This window comes from Salmo trutta, chromosome 3, assembly GCF_901001165.1.
Source record: "Salmo trutta chromosome 3, fSalTru1.1, whole genome shotgun sequence".
Taxonomy (NCBI): domain Eukaryota; kingdom Metazoa; phylum Chordata; class Actinopteri; order Salmoniformes; family Salmonidae; genus Salmo; species Salmo trutta.
In genome coordinates this window covers 103985-129715 of record NC_042959.1, presented here as the reverse complement: position 1 = coordinate 129715, position 25731 = coordinate 103985, and the positions used below count along the sequence as shown (strand labels likewise).

General features: G+C 42.5%; 1 long non-coding RNA gene across 1 annotated transcript; it reads right to left on the bottom strand.

The window, feature by feature from the left end:
- Window positions 1-3638: 3638 nt before the first annotated feature.
- Window positions 3639-4590, bottom strand: LOC115164644 (uncharacterized). Its single transcript, XR_003869962.1, has 2 exons — window positions 4527-4590; window positions 3639-4430 (listed from the first exon to the last, which is right to left on the bottom strand). It is a non-coding gene; the product is annotated as an uncharacterized LOC115164644 (long non-coding RNA).
- Window positions 4591-25731: the final 21141 nt, after the last annotated feature.

Genomic DNA, 25731 nt, shown 5'->3' with positions numbered 1-25731 from the left:
TATAGAGGTTGTTCAGGTCCCCCTCCACCTTTTACAACAAGCTGGCCAGATTGAGTTTATAGAGGTTCTTCAGGTCCCCCTCCACCCTTTACAACAAGCTGGCCAGATTGAGTTTATAGAGGTTCTTCAGGTCACCCTCCACCTTTTACAACAAGCTGGCCAGATTGAGTTTATAGAGGTTGTTCAGGTTACCATCCACCATTATGCCCAAATATGTGAAGCCCATAGGCGACCATCTAAAAAGAAACTTATGCTTGATGGTATGATGGTCAAAGACAGACAACAGTAAGATTTAGCTTTTAGCAGATTTCTACTTTGCACTTTCTTCCACTGCAAATCTACCATTCCAGTGTTTTACTTGCTATATTGTATTTACTTCACCACCATGGCCTTTTTTTCCCATTACCTACCTTATTTCACCTCATTTGCTCACATTGTGTATAGACTTATTTTTCTACTGTATTATTGACTGTATGTTTGTTTTACTCCATGTGTAACTCTGTGTTGTTGTATGTGTCGAACTGCTTTGCTTTATCTTGGCCAGGTCACAATTGTAAATGAGAACTTCTTCTCAACTTGCCTACCTGGTTAAATAAAGGTGAAAAAAAGAATTGACCTCATATCCAGATAAATAACTATAATACTGTAATAGGTTCTGTAAGTGAGAGAGGGAATTTTCTGGGTTCATTAGAAATAAGATAAGGTTGTCCGCAAAGAGTGATAACTTATGGGTAAGTAGGCCCACCTCAAAGCCATGTATGTCAGGGCACGTTCTAATGGCCTTGGCCAACAGTTCGATGGTGAGGGCGAAGAGGTGGGGGCTAAAAGGGCCGCCTTGTCTGTTCCCCCTATAGAGAGAGAAAGAGGAGGAAGTAATCCCATTGGTAGCAATCCTAACTTTAGGAGATATGTACCTGAACCAAACTTTTCCAAGACACGAAAGAGATATGGCCATTCAACCCTATCAAAGGCATTTTTGGCATCGAGATATACTGCGACAGTAAGCATTTTGTTTTTGTTAGCAAGGTGAATTATATCAAAGAACCTTCTGAGATTCTTGGAGGACAATCTATTATTTATGAAGCCATTTATGAAGTCTGATCTGGGTTGACCAACAGGGGAAGACATAATTCCAGTCTCTTAGATAGCATCTTGGTGACCAGTTTACAATCTGTGTTTGGTTTTATAGACCAATCTGAGATTGGTCTATAGGAGGCGCAATTTAGCGAGTTTTTCCCTTTCTTGTGAATTATTGTAATCACCGCTTGAGAGACACTCTGGAAAGCAGTTGTCCTCCCCAGCTTTTTTAACTACCTCCATAAGGTAAGGGACCAACAGCTCCCTAAATTCTTTATAGAACTCCGGAGGGAAGCCATCCTCCCCAGGACATGTATTAGAAGGTAAGGATTTAATAGCCTCCAGCAATTCAGGGACTGAGAACTGTTTACTCAGACACTCTCTGTTTTCCTCTGACAGGCATGAGAGGTTGAGAGAGGAGAGAAAAGAGTCAATCTCTGATAGATCATCGCTTGATTGGGAAGTGTAGAGTTCTTCGTAATATTTCTTATAAATATCATTCATTTCACTAGGGTCGAAAGATATCCCATTAGTAAGAGTTTCTATAGCATTGATTGTCCTCTAACTTTCCTCTGCTTTCAGTTGCCATGCCAATACTTTGTGTGCTTTCTCTCCAAGCTTGTAGTAATGGTGTTTTGATTTAGTGATGGCCCTCTCAGCCTGATATGTGTTCAGTATTATATTTCAGTTTTTTATTTACCAAAAGTCTGTATCTCTTTGGTAGGTTTTCTCTAGCTCAGAGATTTCAGATTCAAGGACATTCAGTTCCTCACCGTGTTTTCTCTTCAAGTATAGGAAATGATCTGTCCCCTCAGATAGGCTTTCAATGCATCCCAAAGAATGAAACTGTCAGGAGCGGAGGGTTTGTTTGTCAAAGTAAAAATATTGGTCTGCTCTTTGATGAATCCACAAAATTCAGGTTGCTTCAGGAGTGTAGGATTTAGTCTCCATCTATATGCTCCATTTACCTTGGGTAGGAATGGAGATTGATAATACCAGAGGAGAATGGTCACTAAGCAATCTGGGGAGATAATCGGTATCTAACACTCTATGAAAGAGGGCCCTCGCTGTCATCTTTCAATCCCACCACACAGATATTGCTACATCTGCTCTGGTTCTCCATCTGGTCTACCTTGTTGTTGAGGTAGGCATTGTCCTTCTGCAGCTCTATCAGAACCTGGTCATGTCTAGTGACGTTATCTTCAACTGTGCTAATGCGTAACTCAGCCTTAGTCGTTCTCAAAAGGAGATTTTTACATTTTAGTCATTTAGCAGACGCTCTTATCCAGAGCGACTTACAGTAGTGAATGCATCCATTTTTTTTGTACTGGCCCCCCGTGGGAATCAAACCCACAACCCTGGCGTTGCACACACCATGCTGGCATTGCAAACACCATGCTCTACCAACTGAGCCACAGGGAAAGCCAGGAGATCACTCAGGGAGGATTTCAGGTTGTCAATGGAAGAATGGAGTTCAGCCGATTTCTTGTCAATTTTGAGAGAAAGACCTTTGTTACCATCTTGAATTTCCCGGAGGAGAGTAGCAAGCATGTCGGCAGGCTCAGAAGAGGCTGCTGAGAGCAACAGTCTGGAACTGTCGTCTGAGTTATGAGGGCTAATGCTAATCTTGCTAGCTGTGGTGTTATCATTATCTTGGGAATCAACCAAGTTTTGGTCATCCTTCTTGCCTCTCGGTCAGAGGTCCATGGCTCTTTGGGAAGGTAAATACTTGACAGTTTATCAGCCGATGTTAGAATATTGTTTCAACTTTGTTATTTAGGTAATAATAGGATAACTTTGAAGAACTCGGTTTTTCAATGTCTGCTCAGCTCCACGGCATCACGTGCTCTCATGAAATCTCATTCTAACCAATAATGGGGCTTGTTCATTATAAATACAATGATTTAGTTTCGGTATCAGACTAACTTTTCTTATGATTTTGTTTGCAGAGCATACAGGCTGGCAGTTTATTGCCAGTTCACCCTATGGGCACAAGGGAGAATTGGATGAGGTGTATGGCGTCTCATCCCTGCGTGTGTCGTTTATTAAATAAGGAACACCTACCCAGATGCAAAGGCATTTACATAGGGTTGGAGTTTGAATAGAACCAGTTCATTCAGTAAATCTAGCCTGCTGTAATTTTTGAAGACATAGACCTAATGCCTGCGCCTTATGCAAAAATAGTATTAGTTAGTTTGTCTACTATAACAACAGGTTCAATCGTAACCAGAAACTTGCATTGAAGACAAAACTAATTTCAACAAGCGCTAATCCTGTGTCCCTGTTGCCAGAGTAGTGACTTCAACTAGCTTTGGCTGCCATCTAGAAAGGAATGGTAACTACACTGGGCAGCAAAGGAGACTTTAGTAATATACGCCATTTAGCAGATGCCTTTATCCAAAGCAAACTGGGTTACATGGTAGTAAAAACAGATCATAGAAACAGGATTACAATTTTGATATCATGGATGGTCAGTCCTTGCATCTATAGCTCTGTAAATGAATTTGAGAGGGGTTACATTTCTCCAGCCCCATCCCTCAGCTTTTTAACGAAAGAGAAGCAGGGAGACACTTTTTTTATTGTTTCTACTGCTGATTGGCACTTTAAGAACTTAAGATGCAGATTAAATACACACCAACATATGTTACAGATACTATATAAATGTCCCATCACTCAGACAGGTAGTGAATACACAGCATCCAGCACAGCAAACAATCAATCAATCAGTTAGTGAATACACAGCATCCAGCATAGCAAACAATCAATCAATCAAATGTATTTTACAAAAGCTCTTTTTACATCAAAATAATAACCACAGTGGTTATAGAGGATGCAACAGTTCAACACCTCAGGAGCAAATGTCAGTTGGCTTTTCATAGCTGAGCATTCATAGGTTGAGAGAGAGAGTCGAAACAGCAGGACCGGGACAAGGTAGCACATCTGTTGAAACGGGTAAAAAAGAATCTGTGGAAAAACAATTCCACTCCGATTCCCTTTATGGATGGGTGTATCTTTGAATTCGCTGTTGAATAGCCTTCTACTTGTCCATTTTCGGAACACCATCCCGCTCCCCCAAAGTGATCGATAGTATATCTTGTCTCGCACTGTGATGATGGTTATTCTGAGCTCTCAGGTTCATACAGCGAGTTATGGTCTTCACTGATCTCACTCTCCATCAGCTACATCTGTGGCCTATAGGGGCAGGACTCAGTTGTATACTGATGGTTGTGAGCTCAATCTAGCTGGGCCCTGAGCTCTTTAGTGATGGTCCCCGTTGACCTCTTCTCCACCGCAGCACAGGAACACTCTGGCACCCATAGGTCAGTTTGGCATGTTGTACTAACCGTTCTTTCCTGTTGGTAGAAAACAATTAAGGCATCTATTAGGCTATAGTTATATTCAATAATCACTGCATATACTTAGAAATAACATGGATTAGCATGTACCACCTGCCTCCTGCACAGTCTCCTCCAGGATGAAAACATTTTCAGGGATGAAGCTGTCATCCTGAAAATAAACAAAAGTTTTGTTAAGACAACAGAACCCAAATATATCAGTTGGCATTAACAAGCTACCTCTCTTGTATGGTTTGTCAACACACACACACACACACAGAGCAACTACAGGGACATTTATTTTTAAACAAACATTAGCTATGTCAACTTCAGTCTTTCTAAATGAGGTGGAGCTAACAAAACATTACAAAAACAAATCTGTCAACAAAATGTATTCCAGTACTTGACTATCTGAGGTGGAAGCTAGCTACAGTAATAACCTAATAACAGGGGAATATGGAGAAACTGTGTTGCAATTTTAGTTATTTATTTAACTAGGTAAGTCAGTTAAGAACAAATTCTTATTTACAATGACAGCCTACCAGGAAACAGTGGGTTAACTGCCTTGTTCAGGAGCAGAACAACAGATGTGTACCTTGTCAGCTCGGGGATTTGATCCAGCAACCTTTTGGTTACAGGCCCACCACTCTAACCACTAGGCTACCTGCCACAGTTGAGTTGCTTGCTAATGTTATTTACTGGGGGGGTGTTGACACAAAACACTTCAGATGCAATTAGCTAGTTACAGTACCTTCAACTAGAGTTGCAACAAAGTTGTCCAGTGTCTAATGCTAGCCTAGTCAACAACAGTCATGACCGGTTAACGTTACCTCAGGCTCCAGTGCATTGACTCGTGTCGCCTCTTCCGTTCAGTCGCTTTGCTTGACTCAAGTCACCGACGTTGATGATGGTCGGTCGGTAACCCCTACACCATAACCCTCTAAATTGAAAATGGAGGCGCAAGCAGAGGGCTTCAATGTAGGCCTATGACTCCTTTACATTTGGAAACTCCCGGATGCCGTATCGAAAGTGCTCTTCATCGCGAAGTCTGCCTCCGCAAAGTGCTGTCTGCAGATCCTGCTCGAGCTGTCACATCCTTCCTCTTCAGGACATGGAGCCACTTCTTCAAAAGTTGTGGGTCCTTGGGCAGCTGATTGTAGTTTACAGAGGGATTTTTTGGAGCCAATTCATACAGCCTGGCGCTATACAGTTCATGTGTGAATTACTGTTTGCGCTGTTCTGTGAAGGGAGTAGAACACAGCGTTGTACAAAATCTTCAGTTTCTTGGCAAAATATCGCATGGAATAGCCTTAATTTCTCAGAACAAGAATAGACTGACGAGTTTCAGAAGAAAGTTCTTTGTTTCTTGCCATTTTGATGTTGCTGACTGAGGTTAAAACTGGTGAGTGTAGATGGCATAGGGACATTGTTATCCATGTTGGCACCAACGATGTTAGGATGAAACAGTCAGAGGTCACCAAGCGCAACATAGCTTCAGTGTGTAAATCAGTTAGAAAGATGTGTCGGCATCGAGTAATTGTCTCTGGCCCCCTACCAGTTAGGAGGAGTGATGAGCCCTACAGCAGAGTCTCACAACTGAATCGCTGGTTGAAAACTGTTTTCTGCCCCTCCCATATTCTCTATGAACATAGACAGGGGTCTTACTCCTCTAGCTCCACAATGAGATAGGGTTCAGGCCAGGCAACAGGCTGTCAGCCAGGCTGTTATCCAGCCTGCCAGCTTAGTGGAGTCTGCCACTAACACAGTCAGTGTAGTCAGCTCAGCTATCCCCATTGAGACCGCGTCTGTGCCTCGATCTAAACTCAGCAAAAAAAGAAACATCCCTTTTTCAGGACCCTGTCTTTCAAAGATAATTCGTAAAAATCCAAATAACTTCACAGATCTTCATTGTAAATGGTTTAAACACTGTTTCCCATGCTTGTTCAATGAACCGTAAACAATTAATGAACATTTACCTGTGGAACGGTCGTTAAGACACTAACAGTTTTCCGACGGTAGGCAATTAAGGTCACAGTTATAAAAACTTAGAACACTAAAGAGGCCTTTCTACTGACTCTGAAAAACACAAAAAGAAAGATGCCCAGGGTCCCTGCTCATCTGCGTGAACGTGCCTTAGGCATGCTGCAAGGAGGCATGAGGACTGCAGATGTGGCCCGGGCAATAAATGGCAATGTCCATACTGTGAGACACCTAAGACAGCGCTACAGGGAGACAGGACGGACAGCTGATCGTCCGCGCAGTGGCAGACCACATGTAAAAACACCTGCACAGGATCGGTACATCCGAACATCACACCTGTGGGACAGGTTCATGATGGCAACAACAGCTGCCCAAGTTACACCAGGAACGCAAAATCCCCCATCAGTGCTCAGACTGTCCACAATAGGCTGAGAGAGGCTGGACTGAGGGCTCGTAGGCCTGTTGTAAGGCAGGTCCTCACCAGACATCAACAACGTCGCCTATGGGCACAAACCCACCGTCGCTGGACCAGACAGGACTGGCAAAAAGTGCTCTTCACTGACGAGTTGCGGTTTTGTCTCACCAGGGGTGATGGTCGGATTCGTGTTTATCGTCGAAGGAATGAGTATTACACCGAGGCCTGTACTCTGGAGCGGGATCGATTTGTAAGTGGAGGGTCCATCATGGTTTAGGGCGGTGTGTCACAGCATCATCGGACTGAGCTTGTTGTCATTGCAGGCAATCTCAACGCTGTGTGTTACAGGGAAGACATCCTCCTCCCTCATGTGGTACCCTTCCTGCAGGCTCATCCTGACATGACCCTCCAGCATGACATTGCCACCAGCCATATTGCTCGTTCTGAACGTGACTTTCTGCAAGACAGGAATGTCAGTGTTCTGCCATCGCCAGCGAAGAGCCCGGATCTCAATCCCATTGAGCAGGTCTGGGACCTGTTGGATCGGAGGTCAGGGCTAGGGTAATATCTCACAGCAAGAACTGGCATATCTGGTGCAGTCCATGAGGAGGAGATGCACTGCAGTTCTTAATGCAGCTGGTGGCCACACCAGATACTGACTGTTACTTTTGATTTTGACCCCCCTTTGTTAAGGGACACATTACTCAATTTCTGTTAGTCACATGTCTGTGGAACTTGTTCAATTTGTCTCAGTTGTTGAATTTTGTTATGTTCATCCAAATATTTACACATGTTAAGTTTTGCTGAAAATAAACGCAGTTGACAGTTATTTTTTTGCTGAGTTTAGGTTGGGCAAAACTAAACATGGCAGTGTTCACTAGCAATCTCATTGGAATTAAGACCATGTCCATTCCTGTCATTATTTTAAGATATGTGATAATACCTCACATCTCAAAAGGCCTCCTGGGCCGTATACAGCACTCCTCACTGAGTTCCCTGAATTCCTATCGGACCTCGTAGTCATGGCAGATAATATTCACAATTTTGGTGATTTTAATATTTACATGGAAAATTCCACAGACCCACTCCAAAAGGCTTTCGGAGCCATCATCGACTCAGTGGGTTTTGTCCTACATGTCTCGGGACCTAGTCATTGCCACAGTCATACCCTGGACTGGATCTAGTTTTGTTCTGCAGAGTAGATATTGTGGATCTAAATGTTTTTCCTCATAATCCTGGATTATTGGAACACCCTCTTCCATCGCAAAAAATCATTCGCCCAGACCCCAACCAAGGATTATCAAAAGCTCTATTCATTTTTGGACAACCCAAAGATTTCTAAATGCCCTTCCAGACTCCCTCCACCTATCCAAGGACATCGGAGTACAAACATCTATTAACCACCTGAGGATCTAAATTTAACGTGATAGCCTAGATGCAGTCTCAAGAAATTATCTCCCTGGTATCCAGGAAATACCCGAGCCCTGAAGCAAGCTTCCAGAAAATACCCGAGCTCTTAAGCAAGCTTCCAGAAAATACCTGAGCTCTGAAGCAAGCTTCCAGAAAAGGCCTGAGCCCTGAAGCAAGCTTCCAGAAAATACCCGAGCCCTGAAGCAAGCTTCCAGAAAATACCCGAGCTCTGAAGCAAACTTCCAGAAAATACCTGAGCTCTGAAGCAAGCTTCCAGAAAATGCCCGAGCCCTGAAGCAAGATTCCAGAAAATACCCAAGCCCTGAAGCAAGCTTCCAGAAAATACCTGAGCCCTGAAGCAAGCTTCCAGAAAATTGGACTTGCGTGTAAAGACAGTACCCTCACTGCTGCTCGATCAGCCGACTTTTCCAACCTGATTAAGGTGAATAAAAACAATACCCAAACTTTTTGGGATACTGTCGCAAATGTAACTAAAAAGCAGCATTCCCCAAGTGAGGATGGCCTTCACTTCAGCAGTGATGAATTAATGAACTTCTTAAAAAAAAGATCATGACCATTAGAAAGCAAATTATGGACTCCTCTTTGAATGTGTATTTCTCCAAAATTCAGTTGTCCTGAGTCTGCACAACTGCTCAGTTCTCAGTTCAATGGAGACACTCTAGTTTTTTAAATCCTTTTAATCTTGTATCTCTCAACACATTCATGAAATTAGTCATGATCTCTAAACCTTCCAGCTGCTTACTGGACCTTATTTCAACTAAACTACTGAAAGAGCTACTTCCTGTGCTTGGTCCTCCTATGTTGAACATTATAAATGGCTCCCTATTCTTCAGGTGTGTACCAAACTCACTAAAATTGTAATAAAGCCTCTCTTGAAAAAGCCAAACCTTGACCAGGCAAATGTTTTAAACTATCGGCCTATATTGAATCTCCCATTCCTCTAAAAATGTTTATAAAACACTGTTGCTCAGCAACTCACTGCCTTCCTGAAGACAATGTATACGAAATGCTCCAGTCTGGTTTTAGACCCATCATAGTACTGAGACCACACTCGTGAAGATGGTAAATTACCTTTTAATGGCATCAGACCAAGGCTCTCTGCATCTGTCTTCATGCTCCTAGAGCTTAGTGACGCTTTAGACCCCATCAATCACCACATTCTTTTGGAGAGATTGGAATCCCTAATCGGTCTACACGGACATGTTCTGGCCTGGTTTAGATCTTATCTGTTGGAAAGATATCAGTTCATCTCTGTGGATGGTTTGTCCTCTGACAAATCAATTGTAAGTTTTGGTGTTCTTCAAGGTTTCATTTTAGGGCCGCTATTGTTTTCACTATATATTCTACCTCTTGGTGATGTAATTTGGAAACACAATGTCAACTTTCACTTCACTGCTATGCGGCTGGAAGTCTGCGTTTCAGACATAATGACAAAACAGGGAAGCAAATTCTATGTACCAAGAAACAGAAATCTGCTGTTTGATCTGACAATTAATGTTGATGGTTGTAGTCATCTCATATATAAATGTGAAGGACCTTGGCATTACTCTGGACCATGATCTCTCTTTTGACTAGCAAATCAAACATATTTCAAGGGTAGGTCAGATTTTTTAATCTTTGTTGCAAAAATCGGAAAACCTTTTGTCCAAAAAATTAATCAGGAAAGCTAATCCATGCTTGTCACTTCAAGATTAAACTACCGCAATGCTCTACTCTTCGGCTACACAGATAAAGCACTAAATAAACTTCAGCTAGTGCTAAATATGGCTGCTAGAATCTTGACTAGAACCCCCAAAAATGATCATATTACTCCAGTGCACAGAAGAGGACTGGCCACCCCTCAGAGCCTGGTTCCTCCCTAGGTTGCTTCCTAGGTTCCAGCCTTTCTAGGGAGTTTTTCCTAGCCACCGTGCTTCTACATCTGCAAAGTTTGCTCTTTTGGGTTTTAGGCTGGGTTTCTGTACAGCACTTTGAGACATCTGCTGATCTAAATAGGCTTTATAAATCCATTTGACTGATTGAGCAAGTAATCCTGCTGCGGTCTTTAGATCCTCTTTGCATCTAGACCTGCTGTCCTCACGATGACCTCTGGCATGGTCTGATGTCCTTACAATGACCTCTGGCATGGTCGGATGTCCTCACGATGACCTCTGGCATGGTCTGATGTCCTTACAATGACCTCTGTTCTCTTACCACTGAGGGAATTAAAGACTTCTGTGATATTAATTATAGGAAACATGTACCAACAGTATGCTGAATGACTGTGTACGCTGTAGACTACTATGAGTTAGCGGTTGTTACGTGCAGTGTCATATGCTGGCCACTAGGTGTCCCCAACCATTCATATGTTAGTTACCAGAAAGTTCAGTTGAACCTTTATTCACATACTGGTATAAGACACTGAACAATAATAAATACATCTCATCAGAACACACACATACATACAATATATACACACTTAATAATAACTATATACTCACTGGCCAGTTTATTAAGTACACCACCCCGTTCACGATAATGGTTCGCTCCTACAGACAGTTTGAGTTAATTTTGATTTTTACAGGGACAGTGCACATTAATCAATGTTTCAGTAAAAGTGTCGGTTTTAGCTCATTTTCAACTTCAGTCCCTGGGCTGGTTATTAAAAACAATTCCAATAACAATACAGACAAACAATGAGCAGTGGCCACATGCAGAGCAACATAGGACCAGCAACACGTAGCATGCAGACAGAGCAACATAGGAGAAGCAACACGTAGCATGCAGTCAAAGCAGCATAGGACAAGCCACACGTAGCATGCAGACAGAGAAACATAGGACAAGCCACACGTAGCATGCAGACAGAGAAACATAGAACAAGCCACACGTAGCATGCAGACAGACAGAGCAACATAGAACAAGCCACACTTAGCATGCAGACAGACAGAGCAACATAGGACAATCAACACGTAGCATGCAGACAGAAAAATAGCACAAAAAGCAACAAAACAAAATAAAAGCAAGTGTTTCCACATCTCACCAGCTACAGACAACATGGAGAGACAATGCACATCTCACCAGCTACAGACAACATGGAGAGACAATGCACATCTCACCAGCTACAGACAATATGGAGAGACAATGCACATCTCACCAGCTACAGACAACATGGAGAGACAATGCACATCTTACCAGCTACAGACAACATGGAGAGACAATGCACATCTTACCAGCTACAGACAACATGGAGAGACAATGCACATCTCACCAGCTACAGACAACATGGAGAGCTGCAATGCACATCTCACCAGCTACAGACAACATGGAGAGGCAATGCACATCTCACCAGCTACAGACAACATGGAGAGCTGCAATGCACAGCTATGTCTTTATGTTCACTAGTCTGATTGGCCTTTAGCTATGTCTTTATGTTCACTAGTCTGATTGGCATTTTGCCGTGTCTTCATGTTTTTTTGTGAAGGTGTGATAGGTGGTACAGTTGTGTGTCTGATAGCAGTGTATTCCAGACATGGGAAGCTCTTACAGAGAAAGCAGATTGACTAAAGGTGCTTTCCTTAAAGGAACTATACAGTCATCTCTCATGGCAGACCTTGGCAGATCTGCTGCCATGGGTTTGGGTTTTCTGTTTAACAAAAGTACTAAGTGGAGGGGTAGGAGCCAGGCCATTTAGGATCTGGAAAACAAGACATGCATTGGTGTATTGCACAGGAGCTCATGCTTTCTGAGGACGTAACAGTGATGATTGCTATTGGGCTTCCTATCAAGCACTTTGAGAGCCTGTTTGTAGACAGACTGAATGGGTTTTAATGTTGTACAGCAATCTTGGGCCCAACTAGTCAAGCGGTATGTTAAGTGGGGGAGTATCATAGCATTAAAGTACAGTTTTGCTAGCTCTGTAGTCAAACAAATTCAGATGAATCGCTAGGTTGAATTCGGTGATTTGAGTTACCTTTTTCACCTGCTTTTTAAAAGAGGTTGGAATCAAGTATGATGCCAAGGTACTTATAATCAGATACCACCTGGAGCTTCTCCCCTGACACATACAGTGAGGGAAAAAGTATTTGATCCCCTGCTGATTTTGTACGTTTGCCCACTGACAAAGAAAGGATGTCTATCATTTTAATTGTAGGTTTATTTGAACAGTGAGAGATAGAATAACAACAAAAAAATCCAGAAAAACACGTCAAACATTTTATAAATTGATTTGCATTTTAATGAAGGAAATAAGTATTTGACTCACTCTCAATCAGAAAGATTTCTGGCTCCCACGTGTCTTTTATACAGGTAACGAGCTGAGATTAGGAGCACACTCTCAAATGGAAGAAACACAAAAGAACTGTCAATCTCCCTCGGCCTGGGGCTCCATGCAAGATCTCACCTCGTGGAGATGCAATGATCATGAGAACGGTGAGGAATCAGCCCAGAACTACACAGGAGGATCTTGTCAATGATCTCAAGGCAGCTGGGACCATAGTCACCAAGAAAACAATTGGTAACACACTACGCCGTGAAGGACTGAAATCCTGCAGCGCCCGCAAGGTCCCCCTGCTCAAAAAAGCACATATACATGCCCGTCTGAAGTTTGCCAATGAACATCTGAATGATTCAGAGGACAACTGGGTGAAAGTGTTGTGGTCAGATGAGACCAAAATGGAGTTCTTTGGCAGCAACTCAACTCGGCGTGTTTGGAGGAGGAGGAATGCTGCCTATGACCCCAAGAACACCATCCCCACCATCAAACATGGAGGTGGAAACGTTATGCTTTGGGGGTGTTTTTCTGCTAAGGGGACAGGACAACTTCACCGCATCAAAGGGACGATGGACGGGGCCATGTACCGTCAAATCTTGGGTGAGAACCTCCTTCCCTCAGCCAGGGCATTGAAAATGGGTCGTGGATGGGTATTCCAGCATGACAATGACCAAAAACACACGGCCAAGGCAACAAAGGAGTGGCTTAAGAAGAAGCACATTAAGGTCTTGGACTGGCCTAGCCAGTCTCCAGACCTTAATCCCATAGAAAATCTGTGGAGGGAGCTGAAGGTTCGAGTTGCCAAACATTAGCCTTGAAACCTTAATGACTGCAAAGAGGAGTGGGACAAAATCCCTCCTGAAATGTGTGCAAACCTGGTGGCCAACTACAAGAAACGTCTGACCTCTGTGATTGCCAACAAGGGTCTTGCCACTAGTACTAAGTCATGTTTTGCAGAGGGGTCAAACACTTATTTCCCCTCATTAAAATGCAAATCAATTTATAACATTTTTGACATGTGTTTTTCTGGATTTTTTGGTTGTTATTCTGTCTCTCACTGTTCAAATAAATCTACCATTAAAATTATAGACTGATCATTTCTTTGTCAGTGGAGAAACGTACAAAATCAGCAGGGGATCAAATACTGTTTTCCCTCACTGTAGACATCTGGTTCAGTAGCATCAGTTGTCCTCTTTGTGAACAATATGCAGACTGTTTTATTTCACATTGAGATGCAAACATGAGTCACTGAGCAACTTTGTAACCTGGACCATTACAGTAGTGAGTTCTTGTGCAGCTTGTTGTTTACTCTTTGCATGCACATATATCACTGTATTATTTCCAAATATTTGACATTCAGACAGAAGACAGATCATTAATGTACAGGCTGAACAGGAGGGGCCCCAGTATTGACCCTTGGGGCACGCCAACATCATAGCTGAGAGTGGACGACAGCTCATTGCCCACTCTGACACACTGGGTTCTGCCTTCAAGGTATGATTCCATCCATCTTGAGGCATTGGGGAAAAGATGAACATGGACAGTTTTGTGTTGAGAACCTCATGGTTAACAGTATCAAAAGCTTTCCTTAGGTCTAGAGATACAGCCCCAACAACTTCCCCTTTGTCCATCTTGGACTTCACATTTTCCAGAAGAAAGCAGTTGGCCGTTATTGGGGAGGGTTTTGCTCTGAAGCCAAACTGCATGGAGTGTAATGTGAAGGGGCGGTTGTTGAGGTGGGCAATCAGTTGTCCTGCTATAAACCTTTCAGCAACCTTCAACACCAAAGGTAGTATACTAATGGGCCTGTAGTTACTCATGTCAGCAGGGTCACCTGATTTAAAGATGGCCGTTATTATGGCCAACTTCCATACCCTTGGAAACACCACCTGACCAATAGATGTGTTGGTGACCTTAGTAATGGGGCCAATGAGTGACTCTTTGTAGTTTTTAAGAAAGGTAGAGTCCAGCCCAAACACATCTTTGGCTTTTGAGTTCTTTAGTGAGCTAATCACCTTGTTCCCCTCTGACTCAGAAACCTCCCTTATGATGAAGACAGGTGGAGTGTCATTTACTAGCACTGAGCCCAAGAAACCAGTGTAGGGGTTCTGTGTCAGTACCTTGACTTTTTTAGATTCTCACAGATCAATTTAGTCACATGGCCGTGGCTTGCTATAAAAAGCAGGCAGACAGGCGATGTGGCATTCAGTTACTGTTTGATTGAACATTAGAATGGGAAAAACCAGTGACCTAAGTAACTTTGAGCATGGTATGATCGCCGGTGCCAGGTGTGCTGGTTCCAGTTCCGCAGAAACAGCCAGCCTCCTGGGATTTTCACATACGACAGTGTCTAGGGTTTACTGAGAATAGTGCTACAAACAAATAACATCCAGTCATCGCCAGTCCTGTGGGCGAAAACAGCTCGTTGATGAGAGAGGTTGAAGGAGAATGGCAAAAACCGTGCAAGCTAACAGGTGGGCCACAAAAAGGCAAATGCTGTACAACAAAGCAGTACGGTGCAGTACAGCAATGGTGTGCAGAACGACATCTTGGAATGCACAACTCTTCTGTCCTTGTCACGGATGGGTTATTGCAGCAGATGACCAGACCGGGTTCTACGTCTACCAGCTAAAAACAAGAAGAAGCGGCTCCAGTGGGCACGCAATCACCAACACTGGACAATTGAGGAGTGATAAAACATTGCCTGATATGACAAATCACAGTTCCTGTTGCATCACGCTGATGGAAAAGTCAGGATTTGGCGTAAGCAGCATGGGTCCATGGCCCCATCCTGCCTGGTGTCAATGGTACAGGCTGGTGGCGGTGGTGTAAGTGTGGGAAATGTTTTCCTGGCACACGTTAGGTCCCTTGATACAAACTGAGCAACGTTTTAATGAGACACCTTGAAGAATCCATGCCCCAAAGAATATAGGCTGTTCTGGAGCAAAGGCAGGTCCGACCCAGTACTAGATGAGTGTACCTAATAACCTGGTCGCTATATATACACCAGTCAAACATTTTGGACACATCTACTCATTCAAGGGTTTTTCTATATTTTACTGTTTTCTACATTGCAGAATAATAGTGAAGACATCAAACCTATGAAATAACCCATGGGATCATGTAGTAACCAACGCCCCATGAAAGAAAGAGTGTGCAAAGCTGTCAAGGCAAAGGATGGCTACCTTGAAGAATTTTAAATATATTTGGATTTATTTAACACTTTTTTTTGTAAGTTCATGATTCCATACGTGTTATTTCATAGGTTTATTGTCTTCACTATTATTCTGCAATGTAGAAAATAGTAAAAATAAAGAAAAACCCTAGAATGAGTAGGTGTATCCAAACTTTTGACTGGTACTGTGTGTGTGTGTGTGTGTGTGTGTGTGTGTGTGTGTGTGTGTGTGTGTGTGTGTGTGTGTGTGTGTGTGTACACTACAGTTGAAACGTTTGGGGTCACTTAGAAATGTCCTTGTTTTTGAAAGGAAAGAAAAAATTTTGTCCATTAAAATAACATCAAATTGATTAGAAATACAGTGTAGACATTGTTAATGCAAAATGAAAAAAAATCTGGATCCCTACAAATCAGCTGGGCTAGACAATCTGGACCATCTCTTCCTAAAATTGTCCGCTGCCATTGTTGCAACCCCTATTACTAGCCTGTTCAACCTCTTTTGTATCGTCTGAGATTCCTTAAGATTAGAAAGCGGCTGCGGTCATCCCCCTCTTCAAAGGGGGAGACACTCTAGACCCAAACTGTTACAGACCTATATCCATCCTGCCCTGCCTTTCTAAAGTCTTCGAAAGCCAAGTGAACAAACAGATCACCGACCATTTCAAATCCCACTGTACCTTCTCCACTATGCAATCTGGTTTCCGAGCTGGTCAAGGTGCACCTCAGCCACGCTCAAGGTCCTAAACGATATCATAACCACCATCGATAAAAGACAGTACTGTGCAGCCGTCTTCATCGATCCTGCCAAGGCTTTCGACTCTGTCAACCACCGTATTCTTATCGGCAGACTCAACAGTTTCTCAAATGACTGCCTCACCTGGTTCACTAACTACTTCTCAAACAGAGTTTAGTGTGTCGAAACAGAGGGCCTGTTGTCTGCCTCTGACAGTCTCTATGTGTATGCCACAGGGTTCAATTCTTGGGCTGAATCTTTTCGTTGTATGTAACAATAATGTCGCTCTTGCGGGTGATTCCTTGATCCACCTCTATGCAGACGACACCATTCTGTACACATTTGGCCCTTCATTGGACACTGTGTTAACCTGTTGGGGCTAGGGGGCAGTATTTGCAGGGCCGGATAAAAAACGTACCCAATTTAATCTGGTTACTACTCCTGCCCAGTAACTAGAATATGCATATAATTGTTTCATTTGGATAGAAAACACCCTAAAGTTTCTAAAACTGTTTGAATGGTGTCTGTGAGTATAACAGAACTCATTTGGCAGGCCAAAACCTGAGAAGATTACAAACAGGAAGCGCTCTCTCTGACCATTTCATGGCCTTATTGATCATCTCTAACAAAAACAGGGGATCTCTGGCATGACGTGACATTTTCTAATGCTCCCATAGGCTCTCAGAAGGCGCCAGAAAGCTGAATCGTGGCTTTGCAGTCCATGGCTGAAAAACATTAGCGCATTTTGATAGTGGTCGATCTGAGGACAATGGGACGGGGCGTGCGTGCCCGAGTCGCCTCCATGTTTACTTGCTCTCTCTTTGAACGAAAACCACCACTCCCGGTCGGAATATTATCGCTTTTTTACGAGAAAAATGGCATAAAAATTTATTTTAAACAGCGGTTGACATGCTTCGAAGTATGGTAATGGAATATTTAGACATTTTTAGTCACGCAACGCGTCGGGCGCATGACCCTTATTTACCCTTCGGATAGTGTCTTGAACTCACGAACAAAACGCCGCTATTTGGATATAACTATGGATTATTTGGGACCAAACCAACATTTGTTATTGAAGTAGAAGTCCTGGGAGTGCATTCTGACGAAGAACACCAAAGGTAATCAAACTTTTCTAATAGTAAATCGGAGTTTGGTGAGTACCACACTTGGTTGGTGTCAAAATAGCTAGCCTGTGATGGCTGGGCTATCTACTTAGAATATTGCAAAATGTGCTTTCACCGAAAAGCTATTTTAAAATCGGACATAGCGAGTGCATAAAGGAGTTCTGTATATATAATTCTTAAAATAATTGTTTTTTGTGAACGTTTATCATGAGTAATTTAGTAAATTCACCGGAAGTGTTCGGTGGGAATGCTAGTCACATGCTAGTCACATGCTAATGAAAAAAGCTGTTTTTTGATATAAATATGAACTTGATTGAACAAAACATGCATGTATTGTACAACATAATGTCCTAAGATTGTCATCTGATGAAGATCATCAAAGGTTAGTGCTGCATTTAGCTGTGGTTTGGGTTTATGTGACATATGCTAGCTTGAAAAATGGGTGTCTGATTATTTCTGGCTGGGTACTCTGCTGACATAATCTAATGTTTTGCTTTCGTTGTAAAGCCTTTTTGAAATCGGACAGTGTGGTTAGATTAACGAGAGTCTTGTCTTTAAAATGCTGTAAAATAGTCATATGTTTGAGAAAATGAAGTAATAGCATTTCTAAGGTATTTGAATAACGCGCCACGGGATTCCACTGGCTGTTGAGTAACCTCCAGATGAGATTTAACGCCATACAACACTCCTTCCGTGGCCTCCAACTGCTCTTGAATGCTAGTAAAACGAAATGCATGCTCTTAAACCGATCGCTGCCCGCACCCGCCCGCCCGACTAGCTTTACTAATCTGGACGGTTCTGACTTAGAATATGTGGACAACTATTCATACCTAGGTGTCTGGCTAGACTGTGAACTCTCCTTCCAGACTCACATAATTAAGCATCTCCAATCCAAAGTTAAATATAGCATCGGCTTCCTATTTCACAACAAAGCCTAATTCACTCATGCTGCCAAACATACCCTCGTAAAACTGACTATCCTACCGATCCTTGACTTCGACGATGTCATTTACAAAATAGCCTCCAACACCCTACTCAGCAAATTGGATGCAGTCTATCACAGTGCCATTCGTTTTGTCACCAAAGCCCCATATACAGTGAGGGAAAAAGTATTTGATCCCCTGCTGATTTTGTATGTTTGCCCACTGACAAAGAAATGATCAGTCTATAATTTTAATGGTAGGTTTATTTGAACAGTGAGAGACAGAATAACAACAACAACAAAAAACAGAAAAAAACATGTCAAAAATGTTATAAATTGATTTCCATTTTAATGAGGGAAATAAGTATTTGACCCCCTCTCAATCAGAAAGATTTCTGGCTCCCAGGTGTCTTTTATACAGGTAACGAGCTGAGATTGGGAGCACACTCTTAAAGGGAGTGCTCCTAATCTCAGCTTGTTACCTGTATAAAAGACACCTGTCTACAGAAGCAATTAATCAATCAGATTCCAAAATTTCCACCATGGCCAAGACCAAAGAGCTCTCCAAGGATGTCAGGGACAAGATTGTAGACCTACACAAGGCTGGAATGGGCTACAAGACCATCGCCAAGCAGCTTGGTGAGAAGGTGAAAACAGTTGGTGTGATTATTCGCAAATGGAAGAAACACAAAAGAAAAGAACTGTCAATCTCCCTCGGCCTGGAGCTCCATGCAAGTTCTCGCCTCGTGGAGTTGCAATGATCATGAGAACGGTGAGGAATCAGCCCAGAACTACACCAGAGGATCTTGTCAATGATCTCAAGGCAGCTGGGACCATAGTCACCAAGAAAACAATTGGTAACACACTACGCCGTGAAGGACTGAAATCCTGCAGCGCCCGCAAGGTCCCCCTGCTCAAGAAAGCACATATACATGCCCGTCTGAAGTTTGCCAATGCACATCTGAATGATTCAGAGGACAACTGGGTGAAAGTGTTGTGGTCAAATGAGACCAAAATGGAGTTCTTTAGCATCAACTCAACTCGCCGTGTTTGGAGGAGGAGGAATGCTGCCTATGACCCCAAGAGCACCATCCCCACCGTCAAACATGGAGGTGGAAACGTTATGCTTTGGGGGTGTTTTTCTGCTAAGGGGACAGGACAACTTCACAGCATCAAAGGGACGATGGACGGGGCCATGTACCGTCAAATCTTGGGTGAGAACCTCCTTCCCTCAGCCTGGGCATTGAAAATGGGTCGTGGATGGCTATTCCAGCATGACAATGTCCCAAAACACACGGCCAAGGCAACAAAGGAGTGGCTCAAGAAGAAGCACATTAAGGTCCTGGAGTGGCCTAGCCAGTCTCCAGACCTTAATCCCATAGGCAATCTGTGGAGGGAGCTGAAGGTTCGAGTTGCCAAACGTCAGCCTCGAAACCTTAATGACTTGGAGAAGATCTGGAAAGAGGAGTGGGACAAAATCCCTCCTGAGATGTGTGCAAACCTGGTGGCCAACTACAAGAAACATCTGACCTCTGTGATTGATAACAAGGGTTTTGCCAGCAAGTACTAAGTCATGTTTTGCAGAGGGATCAAATACTTATTTCCCTCATTAAAATGCAAATCATTTTATAACATTTTTTACATGCATTTTTCAGGATTTTTTTGTTGTTATTCTGTCTCTCACTGTTCAAATAAACCTACCATTAAAATTATAGACTGATCATTTCTTTGTCAGTGGGCAAATGTACAAAATCAGCAGGGGATCAAATACTTTTTTCCCTCACTGAACTACCCACCACTGCGACCTGTATGCTCTCATTGGCTGGTCCTCGTTACATATTAGTCACCAAACCCACTGGCTCCAGGTCATTTATAAGTCTTTGCTAGGTAAAGCTCCGCCTTATCTCAGCTCACTGGTCACCATGGCAACACCCACCCCTAGAGTGCTCCAGCAGGTATATTTCACTGGTCATCCCCAAAGCCAACACCTCTTTGGCCGCCTTTCTTTCCAGTTCTCTGCTGCCAATGACTGGAACGAATCGCAGAAAACATTGAAATTGGAGTCTTATATTTCCCTCTCTAACTTTAAGCATCAGCTGTCAGAGCAGCTTACCGATCGCTGCAGCTGTACACATCCCATCTGTAAAATGCCCATCCAACCAACTCCCTACCTCATCCCCATATTTGTTTTTCTGCTCTTTTGTACACCAGTATTTCTACTTGCACATCCTCATCTGCACATATATCACTCCAGTGTAAATTGCTAAATTGTAATTACTTCGCCACTATTAGCCTATTTATTGCCTTACGGCCTTACTTCATTTGTACACACATTTGTCTATTGTCTTATTGACTGTACGTTTGTTTATCCCATGTGTAATTCTGTGTTGTTTTTGTCGCACTGCTTTGCTTTATCTTGGCCAGGTCGCAGTTGTAAATGAGAACTTGTTCTCAACTGGCCTACCTGGTTAATAAAGGTGAAAAGAACCAGTTTGCGCTGTACTGTGAAGGGAGTTGTACAAAGCATTGTACGACATCTTCAGTTTCTTGGCAATTTCTCGCATGGAATAGCCTTCATTTCTCAGAACAAGAATGGATTGATGAGTTTCAGAAGAAAGTCCTTTGTTTCTGGCCATTTTGAGCCTGTAATCGAACCCACAAATGCTGATGCTCCAGATACTCAACTAGTCTAAAGAAGGCCAGATGTATTGCTTCTTTAATCAGGACAACAGTTTTCAGCTGTTCTAACATAATTGCAAAAGGTTTTTCTAATGATCAATTAGCTAATCCAAGTTTATAATTTTAAAAGGCTAACACAACGTGCCATTGGAACACAGGAGTGATGGTTGCTGATAATGGGCCTCTGTACACCTATGTAGATATTACATAAAACATCTGCAATAGTCATTTACAACATTAACAATGTCTACACTGTATTTCTGATCAATTTGATGTTATTTTAGTGGACAAAAAACTAGCTTTTCTTTCAAAAACAAGGACATTTCTCAGTGACCCTAAACTGTTGAACGGTAGTGTATGTAAATATATATATGGGTTCGATTATACAAAAAACTAGGTTTTAAAGTGAGAATAGGCATTGGTCTGAATCAAAAAATATAAGAAATTTACATGAGCACCACATTGCCAATTCCACCCATGCGCTACCAAGGTTTTTCAGCACACAGCCTTGACCTACTACAGTAGTTATGTTGGTTTTGTACTTCAGACTGTGTGTAGGCAGGTTTCTTAGGATTCAAATCTTCTCAAACAGCCTAATTCATAGTCTGAGAGGAGGTGATGTAATTTTTACCTCATACAAGGTAAAGGATTGGATTCTTCACACACCACAGTAAGACATTTTCCCATTATGCTCTCTTTTCATGCTTTTTGTATTAAATGAAAGCAAGCTTTCCTTTTATACTTACAAGACTATCAGGTTTGATTTGTCTTGTAGTAATGTGGTGCCTGCCTATATTTCCTTAAACCTTTACTTTAGCAAAACATGTCATTACATGTTTTATTCCTTTTTTGGTTAGTAGGTGCCCGACATAGCAGGTGGTGGTGTGTTGGACACAGTCGCTCAGATAGATAGAGCCTGTCTGCATTCCTGATTTCTGTAACTGTTAGCTTACCTGTGTAATACTGTCAAACTCAGAACCGCTTGTGTTTCAAACATGGTCCTGTTTTATCAATTGCTGTGCTGATCAATGGACAGTTTATTACCTCTGTCAAAATAATATGTACTTAAAGTTATGTTTGTACTTGTATTTATTTTTGCAACAAAGATTGTGATGCAACAATAACACATATTTACAATACGCCTATATCTAAAAATACATACAGCCAAATGATAGATATATATATATATATATATACACACACATAATTTTACTAGCAGGGTATAGTAAAGTCCATAATTTTTTTTAAGAGTATAGACTGTTTGAGAAGTGTTGAATGAGCATGGGCGGAGTAGGCATTGCGATGCTTGTGAATTTCCTTTCTTTTTCGGCTTCAGAACAATGACTATTCTCACTAAACTTAGTTTTTTGTTTTTCATTTCTGTGGTTTTTACACTGGAAGGTGATTATGCAACATTATAATACAGCATAGCACATGCTCTCCTCACAATGTCATGCGTTTTATTGATTTTATTTATTGATAAGATCCTAGCTCATAATCCTACTGATCATTGCTCAAAGCAAATTGGCGAGAGCAAGGAAACACAAACTGAAGTGAATGTTTACTATATGATTACACAATGTATCTGGCTGGATGACTACAGGAGCGAGAAATATGGATGAGCTGTTCTCAATGGAAGAGTTCTGAAATATTATTTCTCGCCAAGGCAGAATGTGACTGTCATATTCATCAAACTCGGGGGAAATGACTTGGGCCACACAAAGGGCCCTGGTGCGTCAGATGAGAGCTGATTTGGAGGTAGTCATCAGAATGTTCTCCGGGAGAACGGTGGTCAACTCTGACATCACACAGTGGAGGAGTTGGATGTTCCAGTGGGAGGAGACCAGGCTGGTCCACAGCAAGTCACCAAGCAATGATTCTGATGTTTTAACCTGGTGCAGTGCGTGGAGCCCCCTGACTATGTTTTACTATATTACGTCTAGTCTATGAGACCAGGCTGGTAGACAGCAAGTCACCAAGCAATGATTCTGATATTGTCATTTTAACCTGGTGCAGTGTGTGGAGTCCCCAGACTATGTTTTACTTGCGGATAGCGATTTCAGATTTTCTGTGAACACACTGAAAAGTAATTTGACACCTATGTTGATCAGTCAGCACACATTTGCATTATAAATGTCAAGACGGCAGGAGAGGGAGTTTATGCCGGAGCTGGCATTTATTCGACCAATGTTTGAAACAGCAATACTGTCAGTCTGGTAAGCATGCACAACTGAGGTTCGGTTTCTATGTGCTTTTGGGGTTCTTAACTATATGCGGTTCAACATCGCTAACTTACTGTATCTCAACAAATCAATTTGTTTTCTCGGCTATGGTTTGTGTTGTGGTCTTGGTTCATCTTAGTCGAGGATATGTAGCGTAGCTAACTGCAATATTAGTCCATGTCTTCCCTGTGGCTCAGTTGGTAGAGCATGGTGTTTGCAACGCCAGCATGGTGTGTGCAACGCCAGGGTTGTGGGTTCGATTCCCACGGGGGGCCAGTACAAAAAATATATAATTTATTAAATGTATGCATTCACTACTGTAAGTCGCTCTGGATAAGAGCGTCTGCTAAATGACTAAAATGTAAATTACCGTAGCTTGATCAATGCAATGCAAATAAACGTGATGAGTATGGCAGTTTCCCAAAGTTTGGTGGTTTTAGACTTAACATTAACTAAATAGTTATGTTTTGTGTAAGAAAGTATGATATATTGTCATGCATGAACTGGCCATACACGTTAGCTAATGTTCAGTCTTATGTTGGCTAAGGTTACTTAGCTAGCTAAAGTTAATTGGCTATCATAGCAGCCAAGGACATTAGCTAGTTTATTTGTGCATCTTTGTTTGTGCTCTGGTTACATGTAAGTGTCTAGATCAGCAGTTTACACATGATGATTTCAGCATTATGTGAAAAATCTTATTGGCAAAATATAGCTAGCGTTCCTTACTTATTGGTTAGCTACCTAGCCAATGTTAGCTCTCACCTGACTGGTATAACATTATGTTAGCTAGCTAGCTACATTTATTTGTCTCTTTGTTTGCTAGCTAGCTTTCAGCTGACTGGTGATAGCTAACTACAGAGGCTAGCTGCTGGACTTTGTACAAGCAAGCTAATGTTAGCTAGGTAGCGTTAGCTATTTAGCTACCTAGCTAATCAAAATATCTCTTTAAATTTATTGATTAACCTCAGGTATATGGTGGTATCGAAAGCTATCTATATACAGTAGTCTTGGTTTGTTCCATACACTTATGACTGGCAGCATGGTGCAAGCAGCTGTGTTGTTGCCAAGCAACTGACCCAGTGTTAGAACTGAGTTTCAGCTAAAAAAATATGTTAGCATTGTCCGAAATGCTACCAAAAGGTAGCACATCGTTGTTTCTTAACGGACAGAAATGTGCACGTGAGGCCGATTTGAAATTATAAATTTAACAAAAACTGTTGCACCTACAAACTTAGTCAATCAGCCATTTTTTAAGTCCAATGGTCAATTTCTGGAAGGTATAGCCTTGTTTTAATCCGCCATCTAGAATTTTACCTAGGTAGGCGCAAGAAAACACGCTTCACCATCTGGCAGTCCGATGGACGAATCTGGGTTTGGCGGATGCCAGAAGAAGGCTACCTGCCCCAATGCATAGTGCCAACTGTAAAGTTTGGTGGAGGAGGAATAATTTGTTGTTTTTCATGGTTCAGGCTAGGCCACTTAGTTCCAGCGATGGAAATCTTAACGCAACAGCATACAATTACATTCTAGACAATTCTGTGCTTCCAACTTAGTTTGGGCAAGGCCCTTTCCTGTTTCCGCATGACAATGCCCCAGTGCACAAAGCGAGGCCCATACAGAAATGGTTTGTCGAGATCAGTGTGGAAGAACTTGACTGGCCTGCACAGAGTCCTGACCGCAACCCCATCGAACATCTTTGGGATGAATTAGAACGCCGACTGCGAGCCAGGCCTAATCACCCAACATCAGTGCCCAACCTCACTAATGCTGTTGTGGCTGAATTGAAGCAAGCAAGCAATGTTCTAGTGGAAAGATTTCCCAGAAGCGGTGAGGCCAATATTGCAGCAAAGGGGGACCAACTCCATATGCATTGTGCATAGGGGCATTGTCATGCTGAAACAGGAAAAGGCCTTCCCCAAACTGTTGCCACAAAGTTGGAACTACAGAATGGTCTAGAATGTCATTGTATGCTGTAGTGTTAAGATTTCCCTTTACTAGAACTAAGGGGCCTAGCCCAAACCATGAAAAAGAGCTTGGCATTGTGATCTTAGGCTTCTCTCTGTCACACTCACTCTCTGTCACACTCACTCACTCACTCTCACACTCACTCACACTCACTCACTCTCTCTCACACTCACTCACTCTCTCTCACACTCACTCACTCACTCTCACACTCACTCACTCACTCACTCTCTCTCACACTCACTCACTCACTCTCTCTCACACTCACTCTCTCACTCTCTCTCACACTCACTCTCACTCACTCACTCACTCACTCTCACTCACTCACTCTCACTCACTCACACTCTCTCTCTCTCACACTCACTCTCTCTCACACTCACTCTCTCTCACACTCACTCTCTCTCACACTCACTCTCTCTCACACTCA